General features: G+C 45.5%; 1 pseudogene; it reads left to right on the forward strand.

Moving 5' to 3' along the window:
* Positions 1 to 1753: 1753 nt before the first annotated feature.
* Positions 1754 to 15489, forward strand: LOC139276798 (zona pellucida sperm-binding protein 3-like; annotated as a pseudogene).
* Positions 15490 to 16205: the final 716 nt, after the last annotated feature.

The raw sequence follows: 16205 nt of genomic DNA on the forward strand, positions 1-16205 counted from the left end.
TGGTGGTTTAGTTTTGATTTCTTAGATTGAACTCCAACTGATATATTTCACAATTGCAGAAAATCATGGGAATGGATTACTAAATATTCAAGGGTTCTTTTATGCGAAAATGCTTTGACAGAATGAGGCATTTTTCATCAAATTGAGCTGCCCCTAGAGTAAAGGCAGAACATGCTTATGGTGAAATTGTACTGAGGAAACCTAGACTGAAGACAATCCTTTTGAAGGAATTGTCAGGATTGTTTAAATTTGGAATGTTTTGTCTTGCATAGTCAGACTAGATACTGCGAGCTCAAAGTAAGATGTGACCATAGTCCTTTTTATTACAGATCAGAGTGCCTCTCCAGCCTTTTTTAGATATACTGATGCTCCCAAGGCATAGTGGGATACCTTGGAACTCCAGGGGATAAGTCCTCTGGTGGTTAGACATGGTATTTACAGGTTTACATGCATCACCATAAAGTACTGAGACCCAACAGAGTAGTTATCCCTAGTGCTGTCTTCCATCCCTAGTGCTGTCTTCCATCCCTAAACCCGTCTGCTTTTCTACCACTCCATCTGTTTATGGCACTTACTAGAACTTTGCTTATGTGGCCAAGCCTTTGGTCAAATATCTTGCGTCGATTGGTGCCAAACTTATTTTTTGAACCTCCCGTGAAATGCCTTAATGTTTTACGATGTCAAGTGAGTTATATAAATGCACAAGTGCTTGATTGAGGTTCCCTTCCCCCAGGGGCTGACAATACCTCTTCAAATGGATTTGGATAGGGCTGTGGCTCTAATTAATAGAAGTATGAATTGCTGTGTGTGTTTCTCTAAACACTGCTCCCTTGTCCAAGAATAACTCTTGTTCTGTACCTGACCAGATCACACTTTCTCTCGCAGATGACGGACGACCTGCTGATTTACACCACCCACCTGTACGACAAGCCGAGCTGTATTGGAGGAGTCATTGTGAGAACCAGTGGAGCAGTTGTCCCGATTGTGTGCCATTATCCCAGGTAAGGTGGATGATTGACAGGCTCTCCTTTTCCTCCAATGGTGGTTGGGGGTGGTGGGGTTTGTGAATTGGAAGTAAAGCTGGCCTTGCTCCTTTCCACAGGAAGAGTATAGTGAGCTCAATGCGATCGAGACCACCTGGGTCCCCTTCTCCTCCACCAAGGCAGGAGAGGGACGTCTGTCATTCTCCGTGTCTGATGACTGGTAAGTGATCATCAATTGTCTACCATGCCTGTTTTACTCATTCCTTGGAATCAAGTGAGGAACCCAAAGCTTGTGTTCCTGGTTTCATTCCCTTTCCAGCTAACTGGAGTGCAGAGCGTACCTCCAATATCTACCACCTGGGTGACCTCATTCACATCGAGGCCTCTGTGATGACTGTGAACCACATGCCTCTGAAGCTCTATATTGACTGCTGTATAGCTACACTGAGCCCAGACCAGGACTCCACACCCAGATACAACATTATTGACTTCAATGGGTAAGGTCTTTATCTCGTCTGCATAAGTCACTCTCATAACTGTTTGGCGGAGGGAATCCATTCTTAATGATGCAGCTCTTTCTGACCCTCTTTCCAGCTGCCTGTTGGACAGCCGAGACGAAGACTCCTTTTCTTCCTTCGTGTCACCGTGAGATCACCTGGATAAACTTCAGTTCAAGCTAGATGCATTCTGCTTCTTTGAAGACGACAGGGACTTGGTAAGAGGAGACCAGATGTTGAGACTGTGAGCGTTTGACACTGAGTAACTCGTGCATGTGTCTCCTGCAGATCATCTTCACTTGCCACCTGAAAGTAGCTGCAGCAGATCAAAGGCCAGATTCAGTCAACAAAGCTTGTTCCTTCCAGAAGCCAGCCAACTGGTGAGTGAAATCTACCCAACAATGGTGATTCTCTTTGATCAGAATGCATCCATATGCCAATGGTGTGCTTCGTTGTTTAGATGGTCACTGGTGACTGAATTGGACCTGTCCATGGTGGAAGGATCTAATGAGGTTTGTGCCTGTTGTGATGGGGGCAACTGTGCAGCCTCGAGATTGCGATCTGGAGGAAGACTTCACTCCAGGGGCAGGAGAGAGGTCCTATCTGAGCTGGGTATGTTGTGGTGGTATTGGGTGTTGGGGCTATTGTTTGATGTTTGTTTGTAACTGGATGGAATGAATTGTTGCAGAGTCTGAGCCTGTGTGGGAGGGTGAAGCCTCCCTTGGACCCCTGATCATTCTGGATGCTGATCTTAAGAACCTGGTTCATTTGATGGGAAGTGAAGCTGTCGAGCCTCGTGAGGAGATTCCGAGTTCTTCTCCAGTTGAGTGTTGATTTTGAGAACCCAATTCCAGTCTAGTGACTCCTGACTCAATGGCTTCTCATTATCTGCAGGTGAGGTGCTTCTGCTTCTGACGTTAACAGCTGGGGCCCTGATCTCAGCCACTCTGGTGGCCTCCTTCCTCTTTAGGAAACACACCTGAATCCTTCCTCATTTGGGCTTTTCCACCATTAGTCAAAAAATGGAGTAATACATTTTAAATGTGATTTGCTTGAATTAGTCTTTGGTCTTGGTGTTTTGAACTTCAGTTGTTTCAAAGGCCCTTCTCCTGTGTTTAAATTCCACATTTCCCTTGTAACTTTTTTTATTTATAAAAAAAAAAATGACTAAATTCCTAGTGCAGCTGCTTGTGCTATCATGATATTGGTCACGGCGCCCATCCCACTCCCACTTTCCCTAATGAGCCCCGATTCCCTCCGAATGTTTCCAGCACATTAGTCGGTCCTGGTTCTGATTCAGTGAAATGGCCTTTTGCCCATCTGCAATATTTTACATCAGTTAAAGGCCACAGGGTTTTATTTTCATCCCAAATTGGTCCCAGTAGTGTGCAGATCACTGTTGGAAGGTTGAAATCCAAGCTGGAACTCAATATTGAGTGAACAATTGGGTCTGCCTGTGAGGCCCTCCTTGGTAGAGCAAGACTGCTAATGCTCACAGGTGAAGAATGAATGAGTTTAGGCAGCAAAGGGCAGCCAACACCCTTGTAACTATTGGTGTGAGTCAACCATTCAGCAGAGAAAATGAGGGCCAGGGTTGAGTTACTGCAGATTATATAAATGCGTTTGCAAACTGTTGCTGTTTTGCTGGTAATGGTGCAATTCAACTGGGCTTTCTCCCAAAAGACTGACTCACTGACCCTAGCAGCTCCTTTACTCCCTGCACCTGCTGCCTATTTCCTTGCCCCTTCATTTGATTGACAAACATGACCGCACAAATAATACATGGGAGAAAAATTCCAAGCTGAAGTGGAGCCTCCATTGGCTGATTTCAATATTCACAGGATACTTGAAGTGGGTTAGTGTTGCAGCTGGTGATGTATGCAGGGAGAGTATTTGGCGAGTGAGGGGTGAAATTCTTCCAGGAAAAGGAAGACCAACCAATGTAACATGGTGTTGGAACAACTGGCGGTGGTGAGGGATGAATTATCATAAGCTGCGGAGAGATTAAGGTGGCAGACCAGTGCTGCCAGCTTTCTCCATTCAGTGAGCAGGTCCCTGGGCTTAGTGGCCGCTGCCGCCATCACAAGCATTGGGGGGGGGGGGGGGGGGGAGGTGGGGGTGGGGGAAGGTGGGGGTGGGGGAGCAGTGTTGTGTTCGGATCACAGCCACCATTTTGCTCGGCTAGATTTCCCACCTGATGTGGTGGGTTTTTTTAAAGCTGACTTATTAAAGTTTTTAAATCAGCGGTGAGAATACTGAACCTACTACCACTGAGTGGTTGAAACAAATACCATGGATGTATATAAAGGGAGGTTGGACCAGCATGTCGGAGAAGGGATATGCTGCTAGATTTCAATGAAAGACTGGAGGAGGCTCGAGTGGAGCATGGACTGATTGGGCCGAATGACCTGTTTCTGTGCTGTATATCCTGTGTAAAATCTCAGGCTGCTTGGCAAGCCCTTTGCAATATTTTTGCAGACCATTAGTTGAGAACCTCTGATCTGAAAGACATGAGACCAGATTTGGAGGCCTAGATTTTACTAATTCTCTCCACCTGCCACTTTTGGGTCAGTTGAAACTTAGCAGTACTTGAGTTTAAAAGGATGGAACCTGCATGCATACAGCATGTAGGAGGCCACTTGACCCTTTTTGCCTGTATTTAACATTGAAGCATGGAAAATAGGAGCAGTAGTAGGCTTTTTGATCCTGTACCACCATTCAATATGATAATGTCTGATTCTCTCTCTCTCTCTCTCTCTCATCACCATATTCCTGCTTTCTCTCCATACTCTTTTGTCTTGCAACATCTCAACTATATTCCATGACTTCATTTCCACAGCCTTCTGTGGTAGAGAATTCCACAGGTTCACCACCCTCTGAAGAAATTTCTCATGTCCTAAATTTCCTACCCCTTATCCTGAGACACTGACTCCTTGTTCTAGACTTCCCAGCCAGGGGCAATATCCAGTCTGTCCAACCCCATCAGAATTTTATATATTTCAGAGATCTCCTCATTCTGCTAAATTCTAGTGGACTGATTTCTCTCCTCATACGACAGTCCTGCCATCCCAAGGAATCAGTCTGGTGACCCTTTGCTGCACTCCCTCTATGGAAAGTATAACCTTTAGTACTTTAAATCTATCATCTGGTGACTGACCCTTCTGCTGGAAAGTGTTCTCCTTCCCATTCCTTATGAAAACCTTCATAATTTTTTGAAAGACTAATAAATCTCCAACTTTTCAAATAAATCTCCACTCCTATGGGTTAAATATTGTGCCTTTTTAAATGGATGTAAGTAATAAGGAGCTGCTGCCATCTTTCTACAGAAAGTAGATGGGGTTACAGACATCCAGCATTCAGGCAGCCAGGAAGTTGTGTGAGCAGGTTCTAGTCTCTCTCCAGTGCCAAGGGAATAGACCAAAGCAGCATCTCCTTAATTGGCCACTGCAGGTAGGTATGTTTTGGCCTCCGTGTACTGTAACTTCACTAAATGTGATCCACATTTAATATCGCTCAAGGGTTAGTTGTAACTGTCTTAATTTTCTACAGGTACATAAAGAATAGTTAAGGTAAAATGTTGGCCCCCTAGAGAATGAGACTGGGGAACAGGGAAATGGCAGACTTTGAACAAATATTGTGTAATCTTCAGTAGACAATTTTTTACTGCTCCAATCATTGACCTGGACCTTATATATTTGTCACTGGTCACCATCCGGCACCTGATGGCCTCCCTGCAGTAAGCTGGCTGCTGTGCATTCTCCCTGCCCCGCAGCAGGACAATGGAAAGCGTTGTGATGTCGAGGAAGCCATGCCCCTGTCACTCCCTGCTCCGAGGCAGGTGGGCTCATGTTGCCCAAAGATGGCACCCAAACTCACCGCAACCCCTGACAGTAAAAAAGCCCTTCCACCCAAAGGTGCCCCGCCGCCGACTCGGTAGCCAAATCTCTCCACCCGCACATGTACTTGAGTAAGTCTGCAGGGAGGTTGTGCGCTGCCCAGGACGCTCCTCCATCCTCCGCAGTGGCTGTGAAACACGTCTGTCCACCAGTAATCTCCCACATGGAAGGTTACTGCACAAGATAAAAGTTCACGGGGTTGGGGGTAATATATTAGCATGGATAGAGGATTGGCTAACACAAGAGTTGGGATAAATGGGTAATTTTCCACTTGGCGAACAGTAACTAGTGGGGTGCTGCAGGGATCGGTGCTGGGTCCTCAACTATGTACAATCTATTAATGACTTGGATGAAAGGACCGAGTGTAATGTAGCCAAGTTTGCTGATACAAAGATGGGTGGGAAAGCAAATTGTGAGGAGGACACAATCTGCAAAGGGATATAGACAAGCTAAGTGGGCAAAAATTTAGCAGCTGGAGTATAATGTGGGAACATGTAAGGTTATCCACTTTGGCAGATATAATTGAGAAGCCAATTGTAATAAATGAAGATCAATTGCAAAATGCTGCAGTACTGGGGGGCGGGTGGGTCCTTGTGCAAGAAACAAAGTTAGTATGCAGCTACAGCAAGTAATCGGGGCAAATGGCATGTTGGCCTTTATTGCAAGGGGGCTAGAGTATAAAAGCAGGGAAGTCTTACAACTGTACAGGGTATTGGTGAGGCCACACTTGGTTACTGTGTACAGTTTTGGACTCCGTATTTAAGGAAGGATATACTTGCATTGGAGGTTGTTCAGAGCAAGTTCACTAGGTTGATTCTAGGGGGTTGACTTATGAAGGTAGGTTGGGCCTATAATCATTGGAGTTTAGAAGAATGTGACAGATTGACACGATAATGAGAGCGGTTGACTAGGTGGATGCAGAGGACATAGTCTCAGAATAGGGGGCTGCCCATTTAAAACTGATGAGGAATTTCTTCTCGAGGGTTGTAAATCTATGGAACTCTCTGCCCCAGAGAGCTCCAGTCATTGAATATATTTAAGCTGGTGATAGAAAGGTTTTTGAGCGGGCAGGGAAGGGAGCTGAGTTCCTTATCAGCTCAGCCATGATCTTATTAATTGGCAGAGCATGCTCGAGGGATCAGGTTGTCAACTCCTGCTCCTATTCTTATACTTCTTATGGGCTCCCTGACCAGAGGAAATATTTTTCCTGACCAATTCTTTTTTAATCTACATCTCAATTAGATCACTCTTTTTCCTTCTTTACTCAAGGAATACAAACCTCGTCTAAGCAGCCTGTTTCTATAATTTAACCCTTTTAGCCCTAGTATCATTCTGATAAATATTGGCCAGAACATGTAGAGGACTGACCTGCTCTTTTCAATAGTCCCATCGGATATTTTACAGCCGCTAGAGAGGCCAGATGGAGCCATGGTTGAACGTCCCATCAGAAAGACGAACCTCTACCAGTGTAGTGCTCCTTCAGTATTCAACTAGTGTTGGCCTGGATTTTGTGCTGCAGTCTCTGGAGTGGGATGTGCATACGTGATCTTCTGACCTCTGGTAGGAGTACTACTGACTGAGGCAAATTCAATGGCTGATCTCCTCTGTACTAAACATTTTTAAAGGCACTGACTCTTATGGTACTGAGGCCAACAGAGCAGAAAATCCCAGATTCGATGCTTGGTCTGCTCAGCAAGGGGAGCAGTGTGGGGGAATAGAGTTGGCCTCTGACTTTTGGCTAGTGAGGAAGCAAGTTAGCTGAAGATTCTTGCTCCTGATCACCATCTGTACAACTTGTCTGGAAAGTGGAGTTATGAGGAGTGGATTCAAATTTATGATGCTGTTTTCCAACCCCCAACTCTACACTCCCTCAATATCCTTTTCCCAACTCCATCCCTCGGCTGGAATCAGTATAAAAGTCCCCTTGGGCTGTACTTGTAAACTTTTTGTATACATAAAGCACCATGATTTAAAAACACCTCTAATGCCATGTAAAATGCAAGTTCTGTTTAGTAATGTAAGTTCTGTTTAGTAATGTATGTTGTAAAGAAATCTAACTGTAACTGCACCCATTCTATATACTGTAATTTGATGACTGTATTACAATGTATCCTGAATTGTACCTCTGCAATGTAAAGCAAGCAAATGTATTGAACGGAACTGCTGTCAATATCCAAATGTATTGTATGGAATTGCTGACCACATCCAAATGTACTGGACTGCTTTACAAGGTATTATGTAAATTTTTAATAGTCATAAAGCATATTTGGAAATGGGGAAAAAAAAACTCCACTTCCCTACCCTACCACGGTCAACAAATGAAAACATGCATTGGCTGCTGTTCTTGTGTGCCCAGCCAATCAGGGTTAGGAATCTCTTTGAATCAATGCCTTCAGGCAAGGAAAACATTGGAGTGGGGAACAAAAAGACCCAAACTAAAACAAATTGAGCTTTCTTCTTTGGGCTTCTGGGATTCAAGGTATGGATTTGACCCAGCCTGATGAAATGGAAGACTCTATACTCTTTTTCTCCCTTTCTTTTTTTTAAACTCCCTGCTGCCTTTAATGGTCCTGCCTGAAATAAGTTTGAGGATAATCTCCACTCTTCCCAACCCAGACCGACAGCACAAAACTGACTCTCAATCAGGTGCTTAAAAATGGTTGTTCTCACTCTCCCAGCTCACAAGGAGTGTCTAGTGTGAGATGGGGTAATGCCACACTGGTGTAGGGGTTCTTGACCATGTCCGCGCAGTGTTAATTTTCATTGTTGGGTTCAGCATTCCTCTTCCCAAATCTCCAACCACCATTGTAAAAGGTCTGGGAATCTGGTACGAAAATGAAATTGGGGGAAAACCGGCCAGCCCTGGATATAGGGTTGCCAACGCTCCAGGATTACCCTGGAGTCTACACAAAATAAAGATAAATCTCCACGACACTGCTGCATTGAAAAATCACAGGAGCATTAAAATAAATTGTCGTCTTCATTTTCTCTGAGTACTTCTGTTTATTGATGACAAAAATATTGGAGAAAGGATAAAAGTTATCTGACTGGGAGTCAAGAATCACTTGAGTGGGTAAGGAAGCGACTCCGCTCTCCAATCAGGATGGGAAGGTGGGGTGCCCTCAGCATGAACGTGTTGGTGGAGGGGTTGGAGGTCATGTGATGAAACCTCCAAGAATATGTCCAAAGAGGAGTTGGCCGTTCTGCCTGCGTATCGGAACAATCTGATTGGGTTACCGTCTCCGCATCTTATACATTCATAGAGCAGCTTTATATATTACACAAGTCGATCTTACCTGGTGTTGTTCATGGGAAGTCCAGGATTTCTTTCTTGATCGCTATAGGGGCCCTGTGGAAGATTATACAAAGTAGAGGCCCAACTGGTCAGCCATGGCTCAATGGGTAACATTCTCGCACCTCAGTCAGAAGGTTGTGGGTTCAAGTCCCACTCCAGGGAGTTGAGCAGGTAATCCAGGCAAACACGTCCAGTGCAGTACTGAGAGAGTGCTGCACTGTCGGAGGTGCCGTCTTACAGATAAGACGTTAAACTGAGACTCTGCCTGTAATTCTGACATTACAACAGTGACCACAATTCAAAAATACTGAATTGACTGTAAAGTGCTTTTGGATGTTCCGTGGTTGTGAAATGTGCTAAAGAGACACAAGGGGCGAGATCTTCGGCTTTCCGTTTTCAGGGCGAAAACAGAGGCGAGGCAGGAAATTTACTGCCCAATTAACGTTAGCGATTAATTGCTTAACTTTCAACATTTGGGCTCTGTGCCAGAGATGGAGCACAAAGGGAGGCGTTGAACTACTTTTGCAGCGCAAAACCAGGAACCTCGCCAACTTTAGTGCGGGGCCAGGAGCGCTCAGAGAGAGGCCTTGGGAGGGGAAAAAACGTCAAAAAATCATTAAAGAAACATTGACAACACCCTTACCTCACAAATTGCTGCAAAAATTAAAACATTAAAAATTTTAACTTACCTTTTTTCCAGTTTATCCAACGCACCGCCACCGACAGGGCTGTGTTTTCCCTGGTGGTCATCGTGGGGCGCGTTTCGCGGCATACGGGTCGAGTGAGACTCGAAACTCGCAGCGGTGTCACAATGTGAGCCGGTGCACACCTGGCGCAGCTCTTCCCGGTGTTTCTAAGCGCCGCCGCAAAAAACGAATCCAGGATCGCGACAGGGTGAAAAACAGCTGACCGACAGATTTTTCGCCGCGGAGGGTCAAAACCCGGCAAAAACCCGGTCGCAAATGACCCCAAAATCCAGCCCAAGTTCTTTCTTTCTTTTCACTGGATTGTCCATTTTACCGTAGTAGAACCACACGAAAACATGGCACATTGAGACACTCCCTCCAATGGGGCCGCGCCACACTACCTGAGCACAGCTTCTGCCGAAACCAAACACCAAGTTCCAGAGGCGGCGGTTAATGCCCCCAATAAACCACAGCCAGCTTCCTCCACATCTTCCTGCCAAGGTCATGAACAACACACCACAGAAGTCCATAAACCAATTAATCAGCAAGGTCAGGAAATTTTGCCGGGCATTGGTTGATTTCCCCCCCCTTCCATAACCAACACTAAGGCAAATTGATCAGCACCATGGGCCAAGATTCGTAAGCTCAGGACAAGTTCAGAAGTTAAATGTGGTGTCTGCTTGCCTGTCTGGTTCAGTTCCACCCTGTCCATCCTGAGTGAGCTATTGGGTCGTAGATCAGGAGCTGGGATTCCAGGGCTGGGACTAAGGACTGGGCAGGGGACGGTTGGAGAGGGGGTGGAGGGCTCCGGGGAGGTCCCAGAGTAACAGAAGAGGGTGGGGGCGGGAAGGTAGGTGAAGGGGATGGGGGGCAGGGACTGTTGCAGGGGTTGGGGGCTGGACCAGCTGGTTTGGCAGGGTTCGGACAGGGGGTGGGGAACAGTGCGAGTCGTGAGGTGCTGGGGCACATAGTGGCCAGTTGAAGGGTAAAGGTGTGGGAATAGGGGCGGGGGGTGGGTGGGGCTAGGAGGTAGGTAACAGACATCGGGGTGCAGGAATTGTGGACGGGGTGGGGTCAGTAGGTGGCAGCATCAGTGGGGGGAGGGGGCAGGGGATGGGTAGCAGGGTGCTGGAATTGGGGATGCAGGTGAGCTCAGGAGCCAGGAATGGGAGAGGGGGGAAGCTCAATTGGCAAAAGAATTTTCAATGATAATCGAGAGAGAAGGAGACTTCAGTAATAACTTGACCTCTGACCCAGGGCCATCGAAGACAAATATTCACAGGCCCAGACTGAGTGCAGCCCACGGGTTGGGATGGTTCACTCAGCCTTCCTGTCTCTCCTCCTCGGTCTTGTCCATGCTCAGGTGGCCCTGGAGAGGGAGCATGCGATGCCCATCGGTACACTCGAGTCCTCCTGCGACCGATGGGTACCGCAAGGAAAGGAAAGTCTTATCGACACGTGTAATAATATTGTGATTTACATTATGAGTTTATTTGAGTTTAATAGGTGATGATGTTTAATTATATTAGTGGTGCCGCCTCAGTTTCAGGGGCACTTGTGCAGTTGCCTCTCTGTTGGTGGAACTGGGCAATCCAGCATCACTTCTATTGATTTATTAAAATAAACCAAGACATGACCAATTCTCAACATGCAATCAGCTATTGGACCTCAACAGGTCACTACAGACTGCATCAGGTTGTAGGGCAGTTTACCTGTTTCGATCTGAATCCAATCTCATTCTGAACAAGTCTCCAATCGTTTTCGGGTCTTGCACCAAAAGGATTATAAAAGAGCCCATGTACCAGCTTTAAAACTAACAACAACCTGCACTTATGTAGCACCTTTAACATCATAAGATGACCCAAGGTGCTTCACAGGAAAGTTATCAAACACAATTTGACACTGAGTCACAAGTGGAGATATTAGAACAGTTGATGAAAAACTTGTCAAATAGATAGGTCTTAAAGAGCGTCTTACAGGAGGACAAAAGCAAAATACTCCAGGTGCTGGAAATTTGAAATAAAAATAGAAAATTTTGGAAATACTCAGCAGGTCAGGCAACATTTTGGAGAGAGAAACACAGTTAACGTTTCAGGTCGATGAACTTCCGTCAGAATTTAATGTCGATGACCTTTCATCAGCATCTGAAAGGAGGAGAAATGCAGAGAGGAGAGGTTCAGGGAGGATATCACAGAGCTTAGGGCAAAGGCAGTTGAAGGCACAGCCACCAATGGTGGAGCAATCGAAATCAGGGAGACGCAAGAGTCCACATTTGGAGGAGTGCAGAGATCTCGGAGCGTTGCAGGGTTGGAGGAGCCGAGGCAGGGGCGGAGTCGGGCAGTGGTACGGAGATGGAAATATACTTCTTTCAGTTAAACATTATCAAAGCTCTTAATAAAATATAGCTCTGTATTTATCTGAAGTTGTAAAGTATGATTAAATTAAAATAGTTTGAATAGAATGTATGTTCTTCAGGTGTCTGTGTATGTTTCTTTCATTATATTCTTCAGTACATCAAAAAACAAAAGCTGAACTTGTCTTGTTCCCAGAGACCCAGATAGTCTCCAGCCTGGAGCATCTCCCGATCACTGATCCAGTCTGTGTGAAAAACTTTCTGGAAACAACCAATTAGTAAGATTGTTGGATAGTCTATTGGTTTAGTTGAACCACACCTGCTCCAATTGTTTTCAGGTGATGGCAGGCTGTGTCTATAAAAGGGAATCGTTTAAAGGGGGCACTGGAAAAATTTGATTTTAGCGCCCCAAAAAAACCCCCAAAAAAAAAAAAAGGGGCCTTGAAAATGTCTGCAGTGTCACCCAGGTCGGGTGGCATGGTTTTAATGTTTTATGTTTTTGCAGGTTAACTCAAAAGAGTTAAAAGGGAATCAGGGGGCTCCCCACAGAGCCCAGTTGAGCTGCAGTAGTTTGTATTATGGGGCAACTAGTGAAGGGTTTGGTGCCTCTGTTGGTTTTGATTGGAGTGGTTTGTTGCTCTTATGCTAGGCAACAGTTTAGAAACTGGGACTTCCCATGGAGCATTCAGAAGGCCACTCGTGTCCCTCCAGGCCCAGCTTTTGGTTCTGGTTTCAGTAAGTCTGAGGGGCGAAGTGTGTCTCCACTGCAGACTGTGATGGTGCAGTGTGGAGAGCAGAACCTGCTGGTCAGTGTACAGATGGATTTATTTGGAACCAGGCACCTGATTAAAGCAGCTGATCTGACCCTGGGGTCAACAGGTTGTCGGCCATTGGGGTCTACTCTCAGAACCACACCGTCTTAGTTCATTACGGGCTCCATGAATGTGACAGCACAGTAAAGGTAATGTGATTCTTGATCTAAAACCTTCTGCAAACAATGGGCTCCTGGGAGGAGGAACACTGGCAAAGATTAGTTGGGTTGAATGGACTATTTGTGCTGAACATTCTATGAAATATTTGGACCTGTAACAATATGATTTTAATGTAAGCTTTCATTTTGATTGGGCTTTATGTTCAGAATATTTTAGTGAGGCCTGTTTAAATGAGATACTCATGGAGGTTTCTTTCCCTGATTCAATCTTTTATTGATTGAAAATAAACTTGTCATCTGGACTGAAGTACATGGTTACTAGACTGCCTTGAGCAATGTAACAGTGGAGGGTGAGATGAAGGATTGTGGCTACATGGGTGACTTTGTTTGATGTACATTTGGTAGTTTAGTATTGATTTCTGAGATTGGTTGGGACACAGTTGGAGTTCCATGCTTTTTCTGACTTGTAGAAAGAATCATGGGAACTGATTGAAATATTCAAGTGTTCTTTATGCAAAAATGCTTTGAAAAATTGAGCCATTTTTCATCAAATTAAGCTGCCCCTAGAGTAAAGGCAGAACATGCTTATGGTGAAATTGTACTGAGGAAACCTAGACTGAAGACAATCCTTTGAAGGAATTCTCAGGATTGTTGAAATTTGGAATGTTATGTCTTGAATAGTCAGACTAGATACGGCAAGCTCAAAGTAAGCTGTGACCATAGTCCTTTTTATTACAGATCAGAGTCCCCCTCCAGCCAAATATATACAGATACTCCCAAGGCATTGTGGGATCCCTTGGGACTCCAGGGGATAAGTCCTCTGGTGGTTAGACATGGTATTTACAGGTTTACATACATCACAGAATGCATCACCATAAGTGACCATAAAGTACTGAGGCCCAATGGAGCAGTTATCCCTAAACACTTCTGTCTTTCTACCACTCCATCTGTTTATGGCACTTATTAAAACTTTGCTTATGTGGCCAAGCCTTTGGTCAAATATCTTATCGATTTGGTGCCAAACTTTTTTTCTGAACCTCCCGTGAAGTGCCTTAATGTTTTACTATGACAAGTGACTTTTTTTATAAAAGTACAAGTGGATGATTGAGGTTCCCTTCCCCCAGAGGCCGACAATATCTCCAAATGGATTTGGATAGGGCTGGGTCTCTAATTAATAGAAGTATGAATTGCTGTGTGTGTTTCTCAACACTGCTCTCTTGTCCAAGAATAACTCCCTTGCTCTGTACCTGATCATGACCAGATCACATTTTCTCTCCCAGATGACGGACGACCTGCTGATTTACACCAGCCACCTGTACTACAAGCTGAGCTGTATTGGAGGAGGCATTGAGAACCAGTGGAGCAGTTGTCCCTATTGTGTGCCATTATCCCAAGTAAGGTGGATGATTGACAGGCTCTCCTTTCCTCCAATGGCGTTGTGAATTGGAAGTAAAGCTGGCCTTGCTCCTTTCCACAGGAAGAGGACAGTGAGCAGGAATGCGATTAAGCCCACCTGGGTCCCCTTCTCCACCAAGGTGGGAGAGGGATGTCTGTCATTCTCCCTGTGTCTGATGACTGGTAAGTGATCATCAATTGTCTACCATGCCTGTTTTACTCATTTCTTGGAATCAAGTGAGGAACCCAAAGCTTGTGTTCCTGCTCTCATTCCCTTTCCCTTTCCAGCTAACTGGAGTGCAGAGCGTACCTCCAATATCTACCACCTGGGTGACCTCATTCACATCGAGGCCTCTGTGATGACCATGAACCACATGCCTCTGAAGCTCTATATTGACTGCTGTATAGCGACACTGAGCCCAGACCAGGACTCCACCCCCAGATACAACATTATTGACTTCAACGGGTAAGGTCTTTATGTGGGCTGCATAAGTCACAATCCGAACTGTTTGGCGGAGGGAATCCATTCTTAATGATGCAGCTCTTTCTGACCCTCTGTCCAGTTGCCTGTTGGACAGCCGAGACGAAGACTCCTTTTCTTCCTTCGTGTCACCGCGAGATCACCTGGAGAAGCTTCAGTTCAAGCTGGATGCATTCCGCTTCTTTGAGGACGACAGGGACTTGGTAAGAGGAGACCAGATGTTGAGACAGTGAGCGTTTGACACTGAATGACTCCTGCATGTGTCTCCTGCAGATCTTCATCACTTGCCACCTGAAAGTAGCTGCAGCAGATCAAAGGCCAGATTCAGTCAACAAAGCTTGTTCCTTCCAGAAGCCAGCCAACCGGTGAGTGAAATCTACCCAATAATGGTGATCCTCTTTGGTCAGAATGAATCCATATGCCAATCGTGTGCTTCCTTGTTTGTTTAAATGGTCCCTGGTGACTGAATTGGACCTGTCCATGGTGGAAGGATCCAATGAGATTTGTGCCTGTTGTGATGGGAGCAACTGCGGAGCCTCGAGATTGCGATCTGGAGGAAGACTTCACTCCAGGAGCAGGAGAGAGGTCCTATCTGAGCTGGGTATGTTGTGGTGGTATTGGGTGTTGGGGCTATTGTTCGATGTTCGTTTGTAACTGGATGGAATGAATTGTTGCAGAGTCGGAGCCTGTGTGGAAGGTTGAAGCCTCCCTTGGACCACTGATCATTCTGGATGCTGATCTGAAAGACCTGGTTCATTCGATGGGAAGTGAAGCTGTCGAGACTCATGAGGAGATTCTGAGTTCTTCTGCAGGTGAGTGTTGATTTTGAGAACCCAATTCCAGTCTAGTGACTCCTGACTCAATGGCTTCTCATTCTCTGCAGGTGAGGTGCTTCTGGTTGTGACGTTGGCAGCTGGGGCCCTGATCTCAGCCACTCTGGTGGCTGCCTTCCTCTTCAGGAAACACACCTGAATCTTTTCTCTCATTTGGGCTTTTCCATCATTTGTCAAAAAATGTAGTAATAAATTTGAAATGTGACTTGCTTGAATTAGTCTTTGGTCTTGGTGTTTTGAACTTCAGTTGTTTCAAAGGCCCTTCTCCTGTGTTTAAATTCCACATTTCCCTTGTAACGGTTTTTTTAAAAAAATGAATAAATTCCTAGTGCAGCTGCTTGTGCTATCATGATACTGGTCATGGCGCCCATCCCACTCCCACTTTCTCGAATGAGCCCCCATTCCCTCCAACTGTTTCCAGCACATTAGTCGGTCCCGGTTCTCTGATTTAGTGAAATGGCCTTTTGCCCATCTGCAATATTTTACATCAGTTAAAGGCCACGGTTTTTTCTTCATCCCAAATTGGTCCCAGTAGTCACTGTTCAGGTTGAAATCCCAGATGGATCACAATATTGAGTGAAACATTGGGTCTGCCTGTGAGGCCCTCCTTGGTAGAGCAAGACTGCTAATGCTCACAGGTGAAGAATGAATGAGTTTAAGCAGCAAAGGGCAGCTAACACCCTTGTAACTATTGTGAGTCAACCATTCAGCAGAGAAAATGAGGGCCAGGGTTGAGTTACTGCAGATTATATAAATGTGTTTGCAAACTGTTTGTTTTGCTGGTAATGATGCCATTCAACTGGGCTTTTTCCCAAAAGCCAGTGACTCACTGACCCTAGCAGCTCCTTTGCTCCC

Source organism: Pristiophorus japonicus, chromosome 12, assembly GCF_044704955.1.
Source record: "Pristiophorus japonicus isolate sPriJap1 chromosome 12, sPriJap1.hap1, whole genome shotgun sequence".
Classification (NCBI taxonomy): domain Eukaryota; kingdom Metazoa; phylum Chordata; class Chondrichthyes; family Pristiophoridae; genus Pristiophorus; species Pristiophorus japonicus.